The sequence below is a fragment of the Bos taurus genome, chromosome 18 (assembly GCF_002263795.3).
Source record: "Bos taurus isolate L1 Dominette 01449 registration number 42190680 breed Hereford chromosome 18, ARS-UCD2.0, whole genome shotgun sequence".
Lineage (NCBI taxonomy): Eukaryota > Metazoa > Chordata > Mammalia > Artiodactyla > Bovidae > Bos > Bos taurus.
Window position 1 is genome coordinate 6655209 of NC_037345.1, and position 20878 is coordinate 6676086.

Sequence of the window (20878 nt, forward strand, 5' to 3'; positions counted from 1 at the left end):
TTACAAATGAGTTACTCTCTGGAATGGATTTAGCTGTAAACCCCTTCTGTTACAGGTTAATAAAATCTAGGAAATTACCTCTGAACAGCCAGAAATACATTGTGGGCAAATGAGGAGACAGCTGAGAAATAAGGATTTGAGTTTTCAACGTTTATGTTTGCTTTCACTCCTAATAAATATTTAAGTTAGATTGAATTTAACTTAACTTGATGACTATTTAAGTTTAATAGTCATCTGTTTATAGCAGTACTTTCTGCAAATTTTTAGTTAAGAATCTTTGGCTCTTAACCAAAAGGCATTAAAAAAAAAACCACCTTTCTCCTACCATAAATTTGTAATTCCACATTCACTTATGTAATTGTTGTATGAAATCAATTTCAGTTGTATTTCTTTTGCAGAAGCACAGATGGGAAAGGACTCATTTGCATTTGGAATTTACTTGGTACAGTTGACAGCCAAAATGAGAAATTGTGATAGTCAGAATAACGACCTCCCTTCCCCCCACAAAAAAACGGTCCAGTCCTAATGCCGAGAACATGTGACTCTATTACTTGGCATGGGAAATGGGAATGAAGGTTGCCGATGGAATTAAGACTGCTAATCAGCCGACCCTAAAATAGGTGATCTCGGACGACCTGGATGGGCTCAGTGTAAACGCAAAGGTCCTTCAAGGTGGAAGAGGGAGGTGGAATCAGGGGGTTGTGAGGTGAGGAGGAATCCGCCCACCATTGCTGGCTCTGAAGACGGAGGAAGGGCCACAAGCCAAAGGGCACAGTGACCTCTAGAAGCTAAAAAAGGCAAGGAAATTAGTTTTCTAATTCTCTCCTAGAGCTGCCAAAGGAACACAACTATGCTGATTTTAGCCTAGGGAGATCCATGTCAAACTTCTGAAGTCCAGAAGAGTAAGATAACTAATTCGTGTTGTTTCAAGCCAAGCTGGTGACAGTGTGTTACTGCAACAAGAGAAAGTCAGTGTAGACATAACCGTATTCTCCGTTTTAGAGGGGCAGCCTGTGCCCCTCCTCTAAACTAGGTATTATTATTTTTTGTGGGACATTTCGATCGTGCAAACATGAGTACAGAGTCATTTGGGTAGACTTTTGGCTTTTTTTTTTTTTTTTTACAAGTCTATAATACATTCCAAATATTCCCATCAAAATGGGAGGTGCCCCTAAGTTAAGTTGGGTTAATCTTCCAATTCCCAGCTCTTTTGCAAGAAGCAAAGGAGAAAACAAAAATCTCCAAGCACCCCAAAGCGTACAGCAACAATGCAGACTGTGTGGCCTTTGCTCTTCCCGCCCAGCACAGTGGTGAGCTGCAAGAAAAGGGGTTAATACGCACGAGGAAGGTAAGACCTGAGTTGTGAGGGAAGAGCAGCTCCCTAGAGCAGTGCGTTATTTGCAAAGTACATTTTCCTGCTTCCACGGTGTGCAGGGAACCTGGGCTTCCTGACATGTTGCAGCTAGCTCAGACGCTCCGACAGAGCCAAATGACTCAGTCCCTGGACCACTACCAATGTTTTCGGGATTGAATCCTGCACTTATTTTCTGAGGAACAATGTTGAACTGGTCTCTGTGGCACTGTGTCAACTGACATCACCCTTTAATTGCAGATATGTCACGGCAGACTACCACCAATACCGAGTGAAGGATCCCAGGACGAGTTAAACGGTGCAGTGGAAGCTGTGGTGCGTTTCCCATATTCTTGGCCTGGCAGAAGGTCCAGGCCGTGAAGATGTGCGCTATTCAAGCCTGCTCACTCTGACCTCGAAAATGCTCAAACAGGTTGAACCACATTTATCTACCAAGTACAAAGCAAGGCGGTGTGACAGTCTCTCTGAAGGGCACCTTACTCTGCTCTCATCTATTTTAAGTAACTCCCACGAATCAAATAGTGCTTGAAACACACACAAGCTAGGTTCACACCAAAAGCATTTTTATGTCCCCCTGTGGACGACTAATGTATATGCCATGAATTATGGGACTCAGGATAAGCTACTGCTTAGGGATTGTGAAAGTGAATATCTACGTGGAGGGTGAAATCTTGAGCCCAGTGGCCTTTGAATGTAACATCCTGTGAAGGAGACCGTGCCCATACTTGTTTTCAATACCGGAAGATCAGGAGTGGACACAAAGAGAACTGACCTTTGTATGAGTCCTTTACACACTGTCCATCCAGATGTGACCTCACACATAGTCATCAGCTGGTTTTTAATAAGACACTTGACATAAAGAACAAGAGCTGCCTTTATGAACTTGCAAAGGCCAAAGTCAGTCATCTCTTTCATACCTGTGAGAACTGAGGTTGAGGACTCCCTGGATGAATGGTCCTCGTGAAGTTCTTACAAGGCTCTTTAGTTCCAGGGGAACGAAGCTGATGGACCTGCAGCAGCTTTGATGAAGGTCTGGAGAAGAAAGCAAATGGAAAAATTCACAACGCTATGTGGGCCTTTGCATTTTCCTGGAGAGAGAATATAGTCCTCTGGTGATGGGCACAGGTCTCCCCTTTTTATGCGTGCACGTGTAGAAGACTATGGGGCAGTGGGCATGCATGCTAGGTCACTGCAGTAGAGTCCTCCTCTTCGTTACCCTATGCACTGTAGCCGGCCAGGCTCTTCCAGCCATGGAATTCTCCAGGCAAGAATACTGGAGTCAGTAGCCATGCCCTACTCCAGGGTATCTTTCCAACCCAGGGATCAAACCCAGGTCTCCTGAGTCTCCTGCATTGGCAGGTGGGTTCTTTACCACTAGTGCCAACCTGAAGTGGGTACTCTCCTCAGAGATGAGACACTGATTAAGTACCAAGGATATCACATGCCAGGGAATTCGCCAACCTATGTCCTCAACAGATAAATCAGAGTCCCCTTTTATTATAACAACACTGTGTTCTAAGCAAAGTACTAGACACTTTCCATGTATTATTTCATGACCACTTCTCTGCCATGTTCTCTTTCTAAAGTGTCCACCCAAAGCCCCAGGAATTTGGCCAACACTGCGTTGGATGGCCTGATAGTGTCTATGTCTGCAGGGCTACTATATTAAGGCTAATGTGTATACTGTTTAAGTTAAGGTTGGGTTTGAAAAAGAACCTGGATCATCTGATGCTTGTGTTCGATACTCTGCCACTTGAGATGACTTCAGATTCTTAGGCTAAAATAAGATATCAAGGCTGGCAGAATGATGTCTGCACAGTTCAAATAAATTGATGAAAAGAAACATAAACATAATCCTCCCCAATTCTGCTGTGTTTAGTTTATAAAATCTTACTATCTGCCTTAAGCTTAGGCATTTCCTAGAAGAGTTTTCAAAGTGTGCTCCTTATGGAGCTTACCAGGTCAAGGTCTTTGGCAGGGTGGTGAGGCTTCACAAGTCTAAACTGCTGACAACCCCCAGGGGAACACCCATTCACAGGACAGCTTTAAAACCACTGTTCGGGAGACTACAGTTAATCTCAAGCTCTGATATCTAGGGTCCCTCCCTCTCCCCCTTCTGCCCTCCCTCCCCTCTTTGTTTCTCCGTCTGTCTCTCATTCTGTCCCATGATTTTCAATTCTTTAATGCTTTAGTCTCTTCTTTTCTCCCATATTTTTCTGTCGAAGTTCACTTTTGTCTGAGTGCCAGTGAGAATTGAGAGGACAATTAAATGAAATGTAGGTAGGTGGACAGGTAGATTTAATTACGTGAAGAATAAAATATATTCTTCAGACTTTTTTTTCCATGAAGAGCAAGCTATTTCTTTAGAAAACTTCCTTGGCAAGCTGGAGGGAGAGAAGCCAAGGCCCTCAGGGGCCTCAATTTGAACAGCAAGGCTCTGCAGGGGGCAGAGAGAGGAATGTGTTTATTGCTCCTGAGCAGAGGAGAGGAGATAAGGGAGGATGAGGGGCAGGAGTAAGGGAGCCAGTACGACTGGGGGTGGGGGTCGGGGGCGGTGCTCACAAACGAGTCTGTCCTCTCCCAGCACTTGCACCAAATGTAAATAAATGTTGGTGGAGTCTGAGTCAACATGGTGCTGAATCAACAATGAAGGCTGAATTCTACATTTCGGTGGATGCCTGAGAGAACCAATCTAGGGAGCCGCAGAGAAGCACGAGGCATTGCAGCCCAGATACTCAGACACTTCTGTAAATCTAAGGGAGGGCCTGAGATTGGCAGGCACAAGTCAGGACCTGAGGGTCTGAATCAAGTTTAAAGATCTCTTAAGAAGAGAGTTAACTGGGAGTTATCAGAAGATGGGGACACTTCTGAGAGTTAGAGGGAGCATCTGAAAGATGCAAAGACAGAAGCCATATTCCAGGAAACAACCAAAGAGGCCTCGGGTATCTTGAGTTCACGGGAAAGCGAGTAAATGCCATGGAGCTTGCTCAGAAGGTCCCCCTAAACTATGCTAAGGCAGCTGGGGGACAGAGAAGAAGGGGAAAGAGACGCGACTGCATCTGGAGGAAAAGCTCCAGAAACGTGAGCCTTCACATCTGTGAGAAGATCAATACTGGCGGCCTTAGGTAACAGACGAAGATAGATTCAGTTTTATAGTAGATTCAGATGAATAACCAACACTGGGTTCACAGGAATTTTTTAAAAACGAATAAAGGAAAGAAGCCAGGAAAAAGGATGCGAGGGAGGGAGGAAGCGAAGGAGGAAAGAAGGAAGGAGCGAGGAGTTGGTTTGGAGCCGCCTGTTTTCTGCTGCCTTCCTCAATGACTGAGGGTAGAATTCAAAACGCTGGGACTGAGCCGTGTGTGAGGTCCCCTGGAAGGAGGAACTCCCCTCCCTGCAGACAGAGGTTGAGGCCAGGCAAGGCCAGGCTGTCCTGGGCAGCCCTGGGCCTTTGGCTGTAAGTAAGGTCACGCAGGAGCCTGGTGGGCTGCAATACATGGGGACGCTAGGAGTCGGACACAACTGAGCGACTTCACTTTCACTTTCCCCTTTCATGCACTGGAGAAAGAAATGGCAACCCACTCCAGTGTTCTTGCCTGGAGAATCCCAGGGACAGGGAAGCCTGGTGGGCTGTCATCTCTGGGGTCGCACAGAGTCGGACATGACTGAAGCGACTTAGCAGCAGCAGCAGGGTCATGCAGTTACAACTGATCTTGTTTCATTTTCTTTACAGCAAAAACCAGAGTCGAAACTTCCACAGAACAAAGTGAAAGCGAGCAACAGCCACAATGGTAACAACGTTCTCCCATTGTGGAGAGGAGACTCTGAATGGAGGTGGGGGACAGCACCGTGAATTTGACCCCACAGGCCAGCCTTGTGTGTAGCACTACACAGTCTGCCTGAGGAGAGTGAGCTGAGGTCTGGAGACGCACAAGGGAAAGGAGCTGAAGCCAAGGCGGACGCTGCAGGCTTGGGTATCGCCCTCTGCTGATACACTGAAGAAGAGAGAGGCCAGGCCGGGGCGACACCCGCTCATGTCCCCCCAGCTTAGAGATCTCCTCCAGATTTCTGTTAGTGAAGCTAAGGCAACAGACAACCTCACAATGATGATGACACTATCCAACAACGCTACCATAGCAGTGACTGCCTTCTTTAAAAGCCCCAAAGCCCCAAAAGACAAGTTGGTCTTCATATCTCGAACGATTGCAAAATGCCTCTCCCCCTCCCCTCTGTCATCTTTCTGAGATGACTGTTCCCTCTGAATGAGTCATTCCAATAGGAATGCTAATGCCTTTGACATGTGTCAACATCACCCTGAAGAAAAGCTGTTGGATGGTTTTACTGGCACATGCAGCGCGGGGCACCGATGACGTGCGCTTGCCTCAGCCTGACACTCACACGGCATATTCAAAGCCGATCGCTTGTGGGATCCTGACACTGGTCCAGTGAAGTAGTTCTGCTCACCATGCTCGCCAATTACGTTCCTGCCACCCTTTCTTTTAGCGAAAGGAGGGCCTTTCCTTTCTTGAATCAGAAATTTGTACAGAGACTGTCCTCCACGCAGATACCAGCGGTATGAAAATAAAGCATTTGGAATAACATGCCAAACTGGGAGTACAGGGCGAGACACAATACTGGATGTGAAGATGCAGGGGTTTGCACTCAGATAATCGTGGCTTTCTGATTTTTCAGTTTGCTCTTATGTAACAAGTGCAAAAACGACATAGTGTGGCCTCAGTCAATGTGGGCACTGCTCATATATTAACTTGCTACGAGACCCACTCCCTAGGGACGTTGTCCTCTGGGAACTGGCTTCTGGTTGCCCCAGTCATGGGAGGCACTGGCTGGAGTCTGGTGGCTGGGAGGTGAAGCCCTGCCAGAGGGATTCTTGCCCGCTCTGTGCTGTGCTCGACGTCTCAAGCAAGGCTTGTCCCTCCTTCACCATTCCCGCCCCACCCAAGGAGCCTCCACCACCCAATTTGCCGTCGTACAGCCGGGCTTTTGAGTCTGGATGAGATCTCGTCCTGCCTTTCTTCCTGCAGCCCCAGGGGTGGCAGGAGACCCCAGCTGTCACCCATGCCTGCTTACCTTATGTTGACACCTTCAGACCCTGTAAATCTATGTCCCATAGTAAATTTTTGCTATTGGGCCCCCGGCTCTTGTTTCTGACAGGCTGGAGTGTGACTGGTCCAGAACATTCCACAGGGCCACATGAATGCAGGGTCGGAATGTCAGCGTGCTGTTATCTGATTTGCGTCTTTTCAGTTCGTTTCCTGTTGGCCCGAAGAATGTTCTCAAAATTACGTGGACTCTCAGATGGTGTTCCATTCAAACTTTCAGGGCATGCAGGTTTTATTAACATTGTTGGCATATGATTATCCCTAGGAATGAAAAAATGCCTAAGACCCTGAGGGATTTATAGTCTGGGGTGGGGGGAGTAGTTGAGGAGACATTTTCAGACGATTCTGAACTCGGGTGGGGAGACACTTCTCCAAACCAGAAAGGGCGGCACGTCTTGGTAAAGTAACCACTCCTCTCCCGGGTGGCCCTGGGCGCTCCGTCTGCTGGGGTACTGTGTGTCTTTCACAAGACGGGCTCTGCTTCACTCCCAGTTGACATGGGAGCTTAGCAGGATGCTTGGATTAGGTGTTCCCTTGTTCTGAGACTTGTTACATTCGAGAGAGAATTCAGTCCCAGCCTGGAGGACTTTGCTCCAGGGAAGGTGAGGCCCAGCTTTTCTGGAACTGCGAGACAAGCTGTACCAAGGGAGAAACGGCTCCCAGGTCTCAGTGTGATCGTGCCGTGAGCTCCAACACGTACCCATGGACGGCAGCTTTTGGAGGTGCGGTGAGGTCAAAGCACACCAAGCTCCACGGTCAGCACCTGGGTCTCCCGGGTGCCAACAGAAGCATATCCACAAGGCCACCTAAACACTTGGCCAAGAAAGTTAGCGATGGGCGTACCTCACAAAACATTTAAGTTTGGGCTCATTTCAATTAAGCCTCTCAGAGCCTCAGGTGCCCGTCCAAAGCTTACCTGAGCCTGAACTCTTGGAACCAAGCAAGTTTGCCGAGACCTGCACAAACACGCTTTCCCATGAGAAGTCTGGCAGGAGGAATCCCCTCATCTCCACCCCAGTCTAAAAAGGTCCCAGCTGAGAACTACAAAAAGTACCTCCCAAACATTTCTAAACTCTGAAAAGTCTGGATTTCAGTTTAACCAGCAATGCCCAATATCTGCTCTTTATTGAGGGGTGGGGTGGGGTGGGGTGGGGACGGTGAGAGCTCAAAAAGTATCTTTCTGTCCCAGATGAATATGTCATATAACGTGGAGGCAGAATGTCTCCATGAGGCAGATAACCAGTGAAGGGCACGGTGCAAAATGTGGTTCTTTCTTTCCTATTCTGAGTTGAAAACCGTGGGTTGCATTCAGTTAGATTGGGGGGTGAGTTCAGGCCAGAGTGGGTTGGCTTCCTCTTACTTCCTACCGTCATTAAAAGCCTTTATCTAATATATTTAATGACAGTGATAGTAACAATATAATAACTGACATTAATGGAACTCAGATCAACCCTGTGCTGAGCACTTTATAAGTGATTATCTTATTTTATCCTCATAGCTACTCTATGGGCTGGGTGCTGACTACCTACACTGTAACAGACAAGAGAAACAGGCCATGTGAGGCCACATTACTTGTCTGAATTCACCACTGTTAAGAGGCAGGAACTGAATTTGGGTCTCTCCAGTTATAGAGTATGAACTCCTAAACATTTTGCTGGTTGGCTCTCCCCTCAGATGCTTTATCGCAACCAAGAACAAAGCTATCATCTAAATAAATGAAGCTGGTTCCGCTCATAAGAAAATGGGCATGAAAAAGCTTTGAGAGCAGCGAAGCCTCACAGAAAGGTTAAGAATTAATTACTATAGAGAAAGAAATTCTACGGTGTGGGAGGAATGGCAGAAAAGGGAGAGTGGGGAAGATATTGATCATGAAATGAAAAGAACTGTATCTTGGAAACATATCAATGTAACGATTATGAATATGTAAAATTTAAGCATTCAAGGACTGGAAGGGAGAAATAAGGAGAAGTGAGGGGGGTATTAATTTGTGGGGAGGTGTGAAAATGGGCACAGATCTTTTCTTTCTCTGATTCAGATTTCCATTAGGTCATCTGTGCAAATTAAAAAAGATCCTCGGAATCCTCATCAAGAACCAGGCATTCAGGACTGTTGTGTGGTTAACCACAGCCCTGCACACACAGGCTTGGCATGTCAGGGCTATGTGACTGAACAGCACTTGGAGGGAGTACGTATTCTACATGGCAAATGTCTGTATTCTTTCGCTGAGCCACGCTCTGAGATGTCATCCTTATGACAAGGAAAACCCTGGAAGAGGAGACAGAACACAAACTTCGTGTCTTGACTTTAAAAAGGCTACAGGCTCTTCTGCGTGTTCTTAGAAACATGAGTTGCATGGGATCTCACATTTGAAAGTGCGTGAGAATCACCTGGCGATCCTTTAAGACCGGAGACTCTCAAAGATTCATACCTAGACGTTTGTGACACAGAAGTCCAGTGGGGACAGGGAATCTGTATTGTTAACCCCTGCCCTAGTTTAACAAACCCTTCAGGAGACCTGGGTTGTTGACCCCTGGGTCAGGAAGATCCTCTGGAAATGGCAATGGCAACCACTTCATTATTCTTGTCTGGGAAACTCCATGGACAGTGGAGCCTGGAGAGCTACAGTCTAAGGGGTTACAAAGAGTCAGATATGACTGAGCACGCACTCACACGCACACAGGTGGTTGGGATGTCAGTGGCCTGCAGACCACGACGGGACAGAGGAAGTCACAGCTCAAGTGAGAGGAAAATTAGGCCCTAATTTTCGTAAGTGTGGAAACTGATGTTTGTTGTGTGTTGTTATAACTGAGCTCATTCTTAGAAAACCAGATTTTTTGCATTGGTGGATGATGTGACTTTGGGGGAAGCCATATATGCTTAGCACTATGTGATCTCAAATCATATACACAGAATACCTTTGTAGAGCAGGATTATTTTGCAGATAAGAGAACTACAGATTAGGAAGGTTTAAGTATTTTGAGTGAGGTCATACAGCTAAAAAGTGTGGGGTCAGGATTCTAAAGCAGTATGTACACTGAGGCCTTTCTAGTCTGCCATGAGCCTTCTAAACCTCTATTCAGGTGAAATGCACGATGCACCCACGACTGAAACAACAGTTATCTGGGAGAAAACGTGGACAGTATAAACAGAACGATCACATTCACAGAGCCCATGCACACTGGCCTTCTCGGGGAATGTCAGCCCTGAGGGCTGGTCCCATGGTTCAAGCCGTCTACTCTAGGGTCACTGCAGGCACCTTCCTACTGGTACGTTGTCTCTGACTACTCTTCCCCATCTGGGACTCAACCAGTGGCTGCTACTGACCAACTGCCACGACAGAGCAGAAGCTTAATACCTCCTGTACCCTGGCTTGATTTTATCACAGTCATGAAAATGGGGGCAGGGAGGAGCATACCCTCTGCAATGAAAACTTCCCTTCTGTATATTTTAATAACATTTCATTTTTTATGATTATCAAAAGAGCATATCAATTTTTTCAGTGGATATTTATGGAATTCTAAGGCTGTGTGCCCGGGAGGGAAGGGGGTTTAGATTTCTGAACAAGGCAAAGCTCTGCCCTTGGGAAGCTTGTATTCAAGAGGATGGAGCACCTGTGACATGTAGGAAAGAAACAACTGAGTACATAAGATGTTGGAAAACGTCAGCGTGGAGAAGAACAAAGCAGAGGAAGAAAGGTAAGGAAGGGAGAGTGGTCTGCATGTTAGTTACACGTATTCATACATATTAATGTGTAGGTGAGGAGGGCATGGTAACCCACTCCAGTATCCTTGCCTGGAGAATCGTGGATGGAGGAGCATGGCGGGCAACAGTTTATAGGGTCGCAAAGAGTTGGACATGACTGAGTGACGTAGCACACACGACGTATAGATACTTTTGAAAACTTTGAACACTCTGAAAAGAATATAAAACACCACCCAGAATCCTACTACACAGAGACAACCACTGCTGACAGTTTGGCCCATTTTCTTTCAGACCTCTTTTCTCTACTGAATTGTGATGACATTCTGCCTGCTTTCTTAGTGTAATCTGCACTTTTTTAACCTAACAGGCCACAGTCATTCTCCCACGTCATTACCATGATTTCACCGTTAAAGGTTTGCTGAGTGCCACTGGAGGAAGGCACTAGAATTGACTTAGCTATTTCCTCCATTGTTGGTCATTTAGATGATTTCGTGTTCTTCCCAGTACAAATAACATGCTGACGGTCTTTCTTACCTCTAAGCCGTAGTGTGGATATCTGAGTGTTTTTCCAGAATACATTTATGTATTTTTGAGTCTGTTTTCTGAGATTCTTGATGGGTGTTGCCAAACTGCCCCCCAGAAACAGGGTGTAGCAAAGCTTTCCTAAACTCTCTCAAGAGTTCTGTTTCGGGCACGCACTTAATTTACCACCCACCCCGCCTTGAGGGTCCAGGCCTTCCAGGTCTCAGGAGACAATATGCATGTGCCACTCCCTGGCGTGGCCCCTGAAAGGACCCTTGCCATCTGCTTGGTGAAGGAGAATGCCTCTGACCACATGGGCCAGGACCTGAAGAGGTGACTTTCCTCCCTTCCCCCAACCTTTGCTTGAGTGAGTCTTAATCTATTCTGGGTCTCTTGGGGCCCCCATCCAGGAGGCTGTAATCACAGCACTAACCTGTGTTCACATTTCCCATTATCGAGCAGAAATCCCCCTGTGCATCAACATAGCCTGGCTGCTTCCTAATGGCCCCAGCTCCCAACTTCTAATGGCCCCATCCTCATTTCTCCCAAGAGCCAGCTCTTTTTCTTAATGTTTTAAGATTCCTGGTCCAGACGAAATTTCCCCCATGATGTCCATCTGGCCAAATTGAAGGTGATGCCAGCAGTGAGACAGAGAGACGCGTATGTCTGTGTCAATAGGACAGAGGAACATCCAGGGCTATCCATCTTCCGTCTCCTCCGGTGACGCCCCCTCGCCCCGCCTTGTCTGAGACGTGGGGCTGAGCGACGATGTCCCTGATTGCCAGTGCCGTGCTGCAGGGAAGGGGCGGACGCTGGGACTCTGCTCAGCCTCCCCTCCAGCCCTGACAGCACAAGAAGACGCTGCTTTTCTGTTTGTGGGTCAAACTCCTCCAGAGTGCGGGTCTTCCCCTTTGCAATTTACTGCATCAGAACTGCAGTCTTCAGAGGAGATGTTACCAAGGGCAACAGGGACTCTCTGGACGTTGGTCCTTGCCGGGGTCTGAGCTAGCTGGGCTTCAAAAAGGAGGCCCTTACCCACTCTTGACCTCACTGCTTCCTCAAAACGGATAGAATGCCATGCTGATGTAGAGAGTCATGCTCAGAAGTGATTACCAAGCATGCTGCTAGCACAAACATAATGATTGTTTTAAAAAAGGAAAATACTATAAGCACTGGACTCTGCCAGCATCTCCATTTTTTTTTTTTTTTTTTTCTATTCCTATGAAGCCACCTGGGGATCAAGTTTTGCAATTCCCCCCTTCTTGATCAAGGTGAGAGATTATTCCCATGTGCTTTCCACGACCAATTACCAAGTACACGGTTTCAGGCTAGGCACCCACTTCCGGGAAGACAGAGGCAGGGGAGTAAAGGAAAAATAAAAGTTCTTGCGCGGCAAATTCAAGAACTTATCTCTGAACTTGGATTTAACTGTTAAAAGTGTTAGTCGCTCAGTCGTGTCTGACTCATGTGTGGATCCCCAGACTCCTCTGTCCATGGGATTTCCCAGACAAGAATACTGGAGCGGGTAGCCATTCCCTTCCCCAGGGGATCTTTCCGACCAGGGGATTGAACCCTGGTCTCCCACACTGTAGGCAGATTTTTTGCCATCTGAGCCACCAGGGGAATCCATGTTAACTGTTAACCAGTAATTAAATAATGCAAACAAAGAAGAGTCTTCTTACCAAATCCTTAAAGGATTCCTGGGGAGCAGACTGGAGCCTCTTTGAGCGACAAACAGCCACAGGAGCCTCTCTCTCTCTGTGCTTCTAGCATTCTGCCTCACTCAGGTTTCAGGCAAAAGTCGCTCACTGGCCCAACAACTAGGATGGTGCGTCTCATGGTTCCAGGGATTCTGTTGGTGCCAGAGTCTCAGCAGCGAGCAAACTAGAGAAAGCTCCCTGCTTCATGGAGCTTCCACTCTAGAGGACTGAAGGCAGGTCAGCCACCAGGAAAGAGCGAAACAAGAGAGGAGCTTCAGGGCAGCGCTCTGCTTGCAGGAAATTCACAAAGAAGGCGACTCAGTGCCAGCGGAGGTAGCAGCTGATGGGCAGCCATGTCTCTCCTCCATCCGCTGTTCCATTCGCAGGAGCCAGAGAGAATTTCTTGAAGGGAAATCGGATCTTCAGCATAATAACCCTGGGAATCTGACATTTCACTCCCAGTCCTTTACAGTGTCTTCTTCTGTCTACTAGACCGTACACGTCCTGAAAGCAGGCATCAGGCTGCACCGTTAACTTCCTCCTTGCGGTGTAGCCCACAGCAGGGGCTCAGCAAATGTTTGCTGAACGGATGGAAAGATGGATGGATGAACTAAGAAAGGCTCTATTTGAGGAGGCCACTGTCACTGACGCTTAGGAGAAGCTCCAGCTACTTCATATTCATCAGGGAAGCACCCAACTGGAGAGGTAACAAACAAAGGAAGCTGGCTCCATGACCTTGCACCACCAACCCAGGCACAGAGCCTGGAAAGGTGACCCCAGAGCCTTCCTTCCGTGCTATTAGGTCTAGAAGGGTTCCCACAGGGAGATCACCAAGAAGTATGATTGACTCAATTCTTTAACATCATAATTCCAATTCCTAGAAGGTAAGAGAGGTCTTACAGAATGATGGGAATGTAGCCCCTCCAAGGCTCTTAGACACTTAGATTAGGATCTCTATGACGGTACTCTGGGTTCTGCCTTTATCATCTCCAAGTAAGGCGCTGGTAGTACACGTGATTCTTTCTACTCACCAACTCGGTTCAAACCTTCACTGAGGATCTTTGCTAAGAAGGTCAGCCTTTCTGCTTGGGCCAATCGGAGGTCTTGAGGCAGAGGCACTTTTTGAATCAAAGTTAACCTGGCTTTATCTAAAAGGCTGTGAATCCCTTATTAGAGGAGAGACTGAGGTCCAGGCTGGACATGTCAGTGGTGTTACACAGGTTTCTCCCAGAAAGTAGAGCATACCTCCGAAAACATTTTTAAGTAGAAACACTAGATTGAAGAAGCAATTACCTGTCCTCCTAAGAGCAAAAGTCCTCTTCAGATCTCTTCCAGTTAGTGAAAACAGGTATCAGTGCAGGTCATCCTAAACTGAACTTGCAAAATGCATAGGAGTATCTTATCTGTAGATCAAACACTGGATAAGAATTGAAAAGAAGAAAGAAAGTTGCTCTCAAATGCTGTCCACATCTGACCTTTTGTAAGCCTACGACATAAAACCCTCACTCTCTGAGTTCTCAAAGGGGACTTTCTCCTCTTCTGCATCCATGTCACACACTGGGAGTCAGGACCCAAGGGTTTTCTAGGCCTTTTTTAACTCATCTGCAAAGAGAGGTTGAACAGTTCGATCTCCTAGTGTGGTTGTAAGGGTCCCCAGGGGGTCACACTTAGGAAACACCAGGTTCCCACTCAGCATTTCATAAATCGTGGAGGCATCTGAAGGTGAGTACTTTCAGTTCCGGGGCGCTGGAATTTTAATATTTCTTAATAACACTAACTACACCGGGCCAAGGCAGAGACTGGTAGGACTCCAGTGCTCCTCCTGGTTCCTGGTTAGGGAAGCGGTGAACAACATGTTGATTTTATCACTTTGGTGACCTGTACACCCACCTAGCAAGACCAGGCCTCAGCGTGTAGTCTCAATTTCTCGATTTAGGAGAAAGACCCATATTCTGGGAGAAGCTTATTTTTACGAGTCTCATAAAAAAGTAATTTCCCACCCATGGAGAGTGGACTGGACTGTAAGAGGCCCTGCTAAATGATATAGGGATATCAGACACCACAGAGGACATGTGTCTGTGCTGGTTCTTCTTTCTACCCACCCTCACCCTAGCCTCCACGCTATGTCCATCTATGAAACCTCAGCTCAAACATCACCTCCTCTGTGAAGGCTGCCTTGATTGCTCTAAATGACTAAGTTCTTTTCAACTCTGTGGTCATGTCATGTATGTATGTCTCCCTTGTAACATGATAACAGTGTAACTTCGGGTTTGTGATGGGGTTTGGGTAACACTGTTTTTCTCACTTGACTGCAAACATGGGGGTGGGAGTCCCCAGTGCCCACCACAGGGGCAGAGCACCCTCTAAGGAAATGCTGGTGGAAGGAGAAAAGATCCGCGTGGCTCTTGGCTACAAAGAGCACTGAAAGCGGGCGAGACATAGCACCATGTGGGTCGGTGTCTCACTGCCCTGCAAGGCTTGGGAGGAAGCAGAGGTTGCAACCGGAGGGATTCAGGTTAGCATTCCAGAAGGAAGCAAGCCGCTCGGCAAACATTCTCTCAAATCCTGGGCTGCGGAAAGAGTTACAGTGGGCCACCAGGGCCGAATCAGCCTCTACAAACACAACAATCTGCTCAGCCCCAACCCTGATTTTTATTTTTCCATAGGTTTTACAGAAAAGTTTTCGAAGATAAACTTTACGGTGAAAGATTATGAGCAGGGTTTTGGCGAGGCTTCTTAAGCCAGGGGTATTTAAGGAAGGAGACAGTCCTATCTTTCTGGGACCCAGGGAGTCTCTGGGGCTGGGTGGTGCTGGACCAGCTCTCGGGGGCTGGGTAACACTGGGTAAAGTTCAAACACACCTCCTTTAAGCCATCAGAAGAGAAACACCCCTTGTTGGCTTCTGCTGTGTTAGGGGAAGAGGGGGGCACGGCCGGCGAAGGGAAGAGGGAAGGCTAGTTGGGGCCTTTCTGCTCAGCCTCTTAGGCAACAGCAGACTGAGTACAGACACGCTTCCCCGAGGTGCCAGGCTCAGAACAAGGGCTAGGGTGGTAGGCAGTCTTCTGCCAGGTAGAAATCAGCCTTGCCAGCAGACACTCCTCCACCAGTCAATCCTGCTCCCGGCTGAGGGCCCACTTTCCAGGCAGTTTGCACACACACAAAAACACAGGGCTGAGTGCATTTCTCACCAACATTTTTCTCCTGCATTCTCAATCCTTAAGTTTTGCTGTTGTTTTAAATTCCTAATTCATACGCCATGGCGCCCTTGTCCAGTAGAGAACCTCCTAGCGAGCGGGCCTGGAGAGGAGGGGAAGTCTCCCCGCCAGCCAGGGGTCTGCCAGGGTGTTACTGCGTGACCTTGGCCAGGCACACGGCCTCTCTGCACTCTGTCCTCACCTTTAGTCGGGTTAATTTTGCCTGCTGTGTTGACCACACCAGTGGTGAAGCCGTAAGAAGGAGAACTGGAAGGAAGCCCCTTGAAAACAAAGAGAAAGGAAACTTGGTAAGACAAACACATTTTGTTACCTATGCTGAACTGGAAGGTTCTTCCTAACCCTGGGAACTAGTGACTCCCAGCACGCAGGTGGGTTGATGCAAGCGCAGTCACGTGTCAGAGGAATGCCTTCACAGGCTTGCTCTACCTGGCAGGGGTGGGGCATGCCTAGACTGGGGACCCAGGATCCCCTATACATCAGGGGCTAGCTTAGGGCTGTGCAACAGCTGGAGCCAAGGACACTCTGAGCTTCAAGTCCTGCTTCTGTCTGGCCGCTGGGAGCCAAGGGCTCCGCTGCTGAGTGCCTCAGTTTACCCATCTACACCAAGTTTTAAATCATGGCAACTGCTTAGCAGCAAAAGCACAGAGTCTGCTACAGTGTCTAAGTACGGCAAATGACAGCTATCATTATTTTACTACTGATGTTATTATTAACCCGAAGTATCCGAAGTACCCAGTGCCGTCTACACCTCAATTCTCTTTCCCTATTATCCAGGCAATTTCCCTCCTGAAAAATTTCTAAACTGAGGACCAGCTTTGTGGCAAGGAAACTGTTCAGCAATGCCAAAGTGCTCCTGAACCAGTGTTTGTATGGGGTGCGGGTTGGGGTGGGGAGGACCTTCGGGGTGGGGTGGGGTGGGGTGGGGGGCATTTACCTTTTGGAAGGGACCCAGAGGCCAGTTAGAGATTGGTGGGGGCGGGGGGAGGGGAGGAGGAGGGAGGGCAAGAGAAGCTGCCTGTGCCCTCGCGCAAGTTCGCCGAGTTGATAAAGTTATTAAAACATAAAACTCGCACTGGCTCCGGGAGGGATAAATAAATAAATAAATGCAATAAAACAGCCCGCGCACCCCGCGCCGTTGCCCCGGGCGGTGCAAAGGCAGGAGGGCGAGGGAGCTCGGAGAAGAGGAACGAGTCGGACAGGTGAACCAACCTCCCGGGGCGCGGTGCAAGGAGGCGGCAGCCCCACCCGGGCTCCCCCCCAACTCAGCGCCGGGCCCGTCTCTTGTGGGGGGGGGGGGCGGGGTGGGGGTGGAAAGGCCGGAGGGGTAAAAAGCCAACCCGGGGGAGGGCGGAGCCAGCACGGGCCTCGTGCACCATTGGTCCATCCGCGTAGCAACAGCCGCGTGCCGACCAATGGGAGCCGCGGGCCGCGCTCCAGGAACCTGGTGAGCAGACAGAACCCCGTCCCAGGCAGAAAAACAAACCCAGGGGTTCCTCAGACTTCAGCGCGAACTTTTCCTTCTTTCTCTCCCTCCCTTCCCCCTTTCCCCTTGCAACTCGTCTTCACCTTTAGTCGACGCTTGCCTGAGTACCCCAAACTCGACGCCTTTTCGAAGGTCATCCCTTCCCACTCCCTAGGGAGAAAACCTCATTCGTGGTAAAAAGTGAAGGACCTTGGAAACGGTTGGTCGGGCTTTCAAATCCCACTGGGTCCCCATCACCAGCGGCCCTTGGCAAACTTGAGTTACAATAGCATCGCTTTTAATAGTGTGGTTGTTGTTTGAACAGATCTGCAAGGTCTGTGCCCAAAGGAAGGGCGCTTTGAACATCTTTTGTGTGCCAGGCTTTGTTCTCGCGGTTTTATGTCTTGCTGCTTTTAATGCTCCTTGTAACTCTGGGAAATGAATCGCCCTGTCTCCGTGTGAGAGGTGGGATGTTGAAGTTCAAAATGAACAACGGAAGTGTCCAAGCAGGCACCCTTGGTATGTGGTCTAGCAGGACTCAAACCCAGGCAAAGATCACTCCAGTTCTTTGACATCACACACCTCCAGGAGCATGCATCCGTGTAAGATACCCTAAAGAAAAACGGTACAGGGTGTGGGGAGCTGACCTCGGAGTCCCTGTCTGCTACCAAACCAGGGTGTGACCTGCACAATCGCATGAGGTCTTGGCAATGAGAAGGTCTCATCTCACATTCGGTTTCAGGCTCTGCTGTTGCTATTTCGAAATTCTTAAAGATTTAAAGATCGGCCCGTGTGTTTTCATTTTGTGCTGGGCCTGCAAATTAGGTAACCAGCTATGCCTCCAGGGATAAGAAGCTTCTAGGACAGTTCTGTGAGGACAGCTTATTTCAGCGTCCCAGAGGAAACACACTGGGGGAATTTAGACCTTAAGTAAAGGAGAAGACTTGTAAGTGTCTCCCTCTCTCTCTCTCTCTCTCACACACACACACACACGCACGTGCGCGCACACACACACACATGCTTCTGCACACACCCTGCAGATTAGTCTGTTTTATTACACTGTAACTGTAATTTGAGTCCCCAGTCTATTAAATGGGAGTGTATATATTTATGGCTGTGTTTATGTGTGTGTGCGTGCGCCTGCGTGTGCTTGCTGGGAGAGGGAATAGGGGATTGGGGAATTTACGACACACAGACATAGCCCTGATTATTGACTCTACTCCTTCCCTTTGGAGACATTACAAGGGATTTGAACCAGGTCCTGCTTTTATGAAATACATACTTGGGAGGTTTTGGAGAGGCGGCAAATGCTGGTCTGTGTGAGACAGAGGATGGGGTGGCGCCAGGTTCTCTGGGAGAGACAAGCCTTGAATACACCATCCGCGAGGCCTGGCAGAAAACCCACACAGTCCTGCATCTGGATTTACACCCAAATCCAAGTCCTCTTTCCTGGTGAAAAGAGAGGCCTGGTCTTTATTCTCCCAATTGTGCTGACTTTACTCTCCAAGTTAGGAGATTATGTATGAATCACCAATGGTGTGAAAGTCTGGAATAAACGAGAAGAAAGTATGCATGTGTCCCTGACACTGATTTTGGCAACCAGGATGTAAATTGTGTGCAGTCAGGGTTGTAAGGGCCTCTGAGATGGCTGATAATTTTGGAGACTTGTGTTTGTTTTGTGGTGAAGGAAACTGAGGCCCAGGGAACTAAGTCCAGTCCTGCAGGCTAAAGAGCTGGGCGGTAGAGGTCTAAGTGGGTTAGAGTCCACTTCTCCTGACTTCCATTCCAGGCTTCTTTCTTGCTTTCATTTCTGTGTGAGCAGAAAAATGCCATAAAGCATTACATAATCAGTTCGTGTGGGGAAAGGTTAATTTGATGAACAGCAATATGGGGTCAAAGGGGAGGGTAACTAACATTTATTAGTGCCTGGAACTTGCCCCTGCTTTGCCTACATGGTCTCATTTAACTGAATCTTCAGGACAACATTGAGAGAACATAGGTAATATTATTTTTATGTAACCAATGGGAAAAATGAGTCCCAGACTCATGGTATAACTTGCCGAGGGTTCTACACCTTGTAAATGGATTAGCCTAGATATGAACTCAGTTCTTGTTAATCCCTGAATAGCAGAACGAAATTATTTAGGTCATATGGCTCCATGGCAGTTCGTGTTAATGACAATATAAACTAGAGAAATGAGTCGATACCTGCCAAACTGAATCTGTCTGTTGTGGTCAACATAAACTAACTTTGGGTTATTAGTTACTCTTAATTCAGCTTTGTCTCTATTTTTTGTGGGCTTTCTGGTGATGCTGTGCCCCCATTCACGTTGAAACTACAGATCTACTAAAAATCTCAGTCCAACCAAAATATGTCTAATGATTTTCTTGGTGGGTTTTTCAGGGGGAAAAAAAAGAGCAAATGGATTCACTAATTAAATCATTTGATTCTAGGTGAAACTGGCAAATACAGGCAGCTCTTGTGATGACAAAGACTTCCCCAAGGCTTCTTCTCACCAGTTAATGGAGACTCAGTGGATGCAAAGCTTACAACTATGAAAACAATACCTGTCTGACCTGGTAAACAGATCAATAGAACTGTAGGGCCCCCACAAGATATAGCTGATTCCCAACCCCCGAATCTGTGAAGGTGACTTTATTTGGAAGAGAGTCTTTGAAGATATAAATGAGGACCTCAAGATGAGATGTTCCTGGATTTAAGGTAGGCCCTAACCCCAATGATAGGTGTCCTTATAAAAGGAGAGGATACATAGAATAAAGATGGCAATGTGGAGATGGTCACAGTCTAAGTGTCAATCAGCAGAGGGACGGATAAAGAAGATGTCACACACACACACACACACACACGCGCGCGCGCGCCCGCGCGCTCAGAGGAATACTATTGAGCCATGAAAAAGACACCATGCCATTCACAGCAAATGGATAAACTTAGAGATTATCATGGAGAAGGCGATGGCACCCCACTCCAGTGTTCTTGCCTGGAAAATCCCATGGACAGAGGAGCCTGGTGGGCTGCAGTCCATGGGGTTGCAAGGTGTCGGACATGACTGAGTGACTTCACTTTCACTTTTCACTTTCCTGCATTGGAGAAGGAAATGGCAACCCACTCCAGTGTTCTTGCCTGGAGAATCCCAGGGACGGGGGAGCCTGGTGGGCTGCCTTCTCTGGGGTCGCACAGAGTCAGACACGACTGAAGCGACTCAGCAGCAGCAGCAGCAGAGATTATCATGCTAAGCGAACTAAGTCAGAGGAAAGAAAAATATCATATGATATCACTTATATGTAGAATCTAAGAAAAAAATGATACAAATGAACTTATTTACAAAATAGAAACAAACGTATGGTTACCAGAGGGGAAAGGAAGAGAAGGATAAATTGGGAATTCGTGATTAACAGATATGCACTACTATATATAAAACAGATGAACAACAGGGACCTACTGTATAGCACAAGGAACTACGTTCAATATTATGTAATAACCTATAACGGAAAACAATCAGAGAATATGATTCAAACTAAATCACATTTATATGTGAATTAAACTAAATCATTTTGTTGTATACCTGAAACACTGTAAATCAGCTATACTTCAATTGAAAAAAAAGAGATGGAAGCAGAAATTGGAGTGATGCATCTCCAAACCAAGGAACATCAGGGACTTCGGGCAGCCACCAGAGGCTAGGAGAGAGGCATGGAACCTGAATCCTCCAAAAGCAGCCTGTCCACACCTCAGTTTCAGACTGCTGGTCCCCAGAACTGTGCAA

General features: G+C 47.6%; 1 long non-coding RNA gene across 1 annotated transcript in view; it reads right to left on the reverse strand.

The window, feature by feature from the left end:
* LOC101902700 (uncharacterized) overlaps positions 1–16922 on the reverse strand; it is a 116223-nt gene extending 99301 nt beyond the window's left edge. The window contains exons 1-4 of the long non-coding RNA XR_001502288.3: positions 16841–16922; positions 15813–15891; positions 13710–13833; positions 2290–2404 (exon numbers count right to left, since the gene is read on the reverse strand). This is a non-coding gene — a long non-coding RNA (uncharacterized lncRNA). The remainder of the gene's footprint in view (positions 1–2289; positions 2405–13709; positions 13834–15812; positions 15892–16840) is intronic.
* Between the last annotated feature and the right edge of the window lie 3956 nt (positions 16923–20878).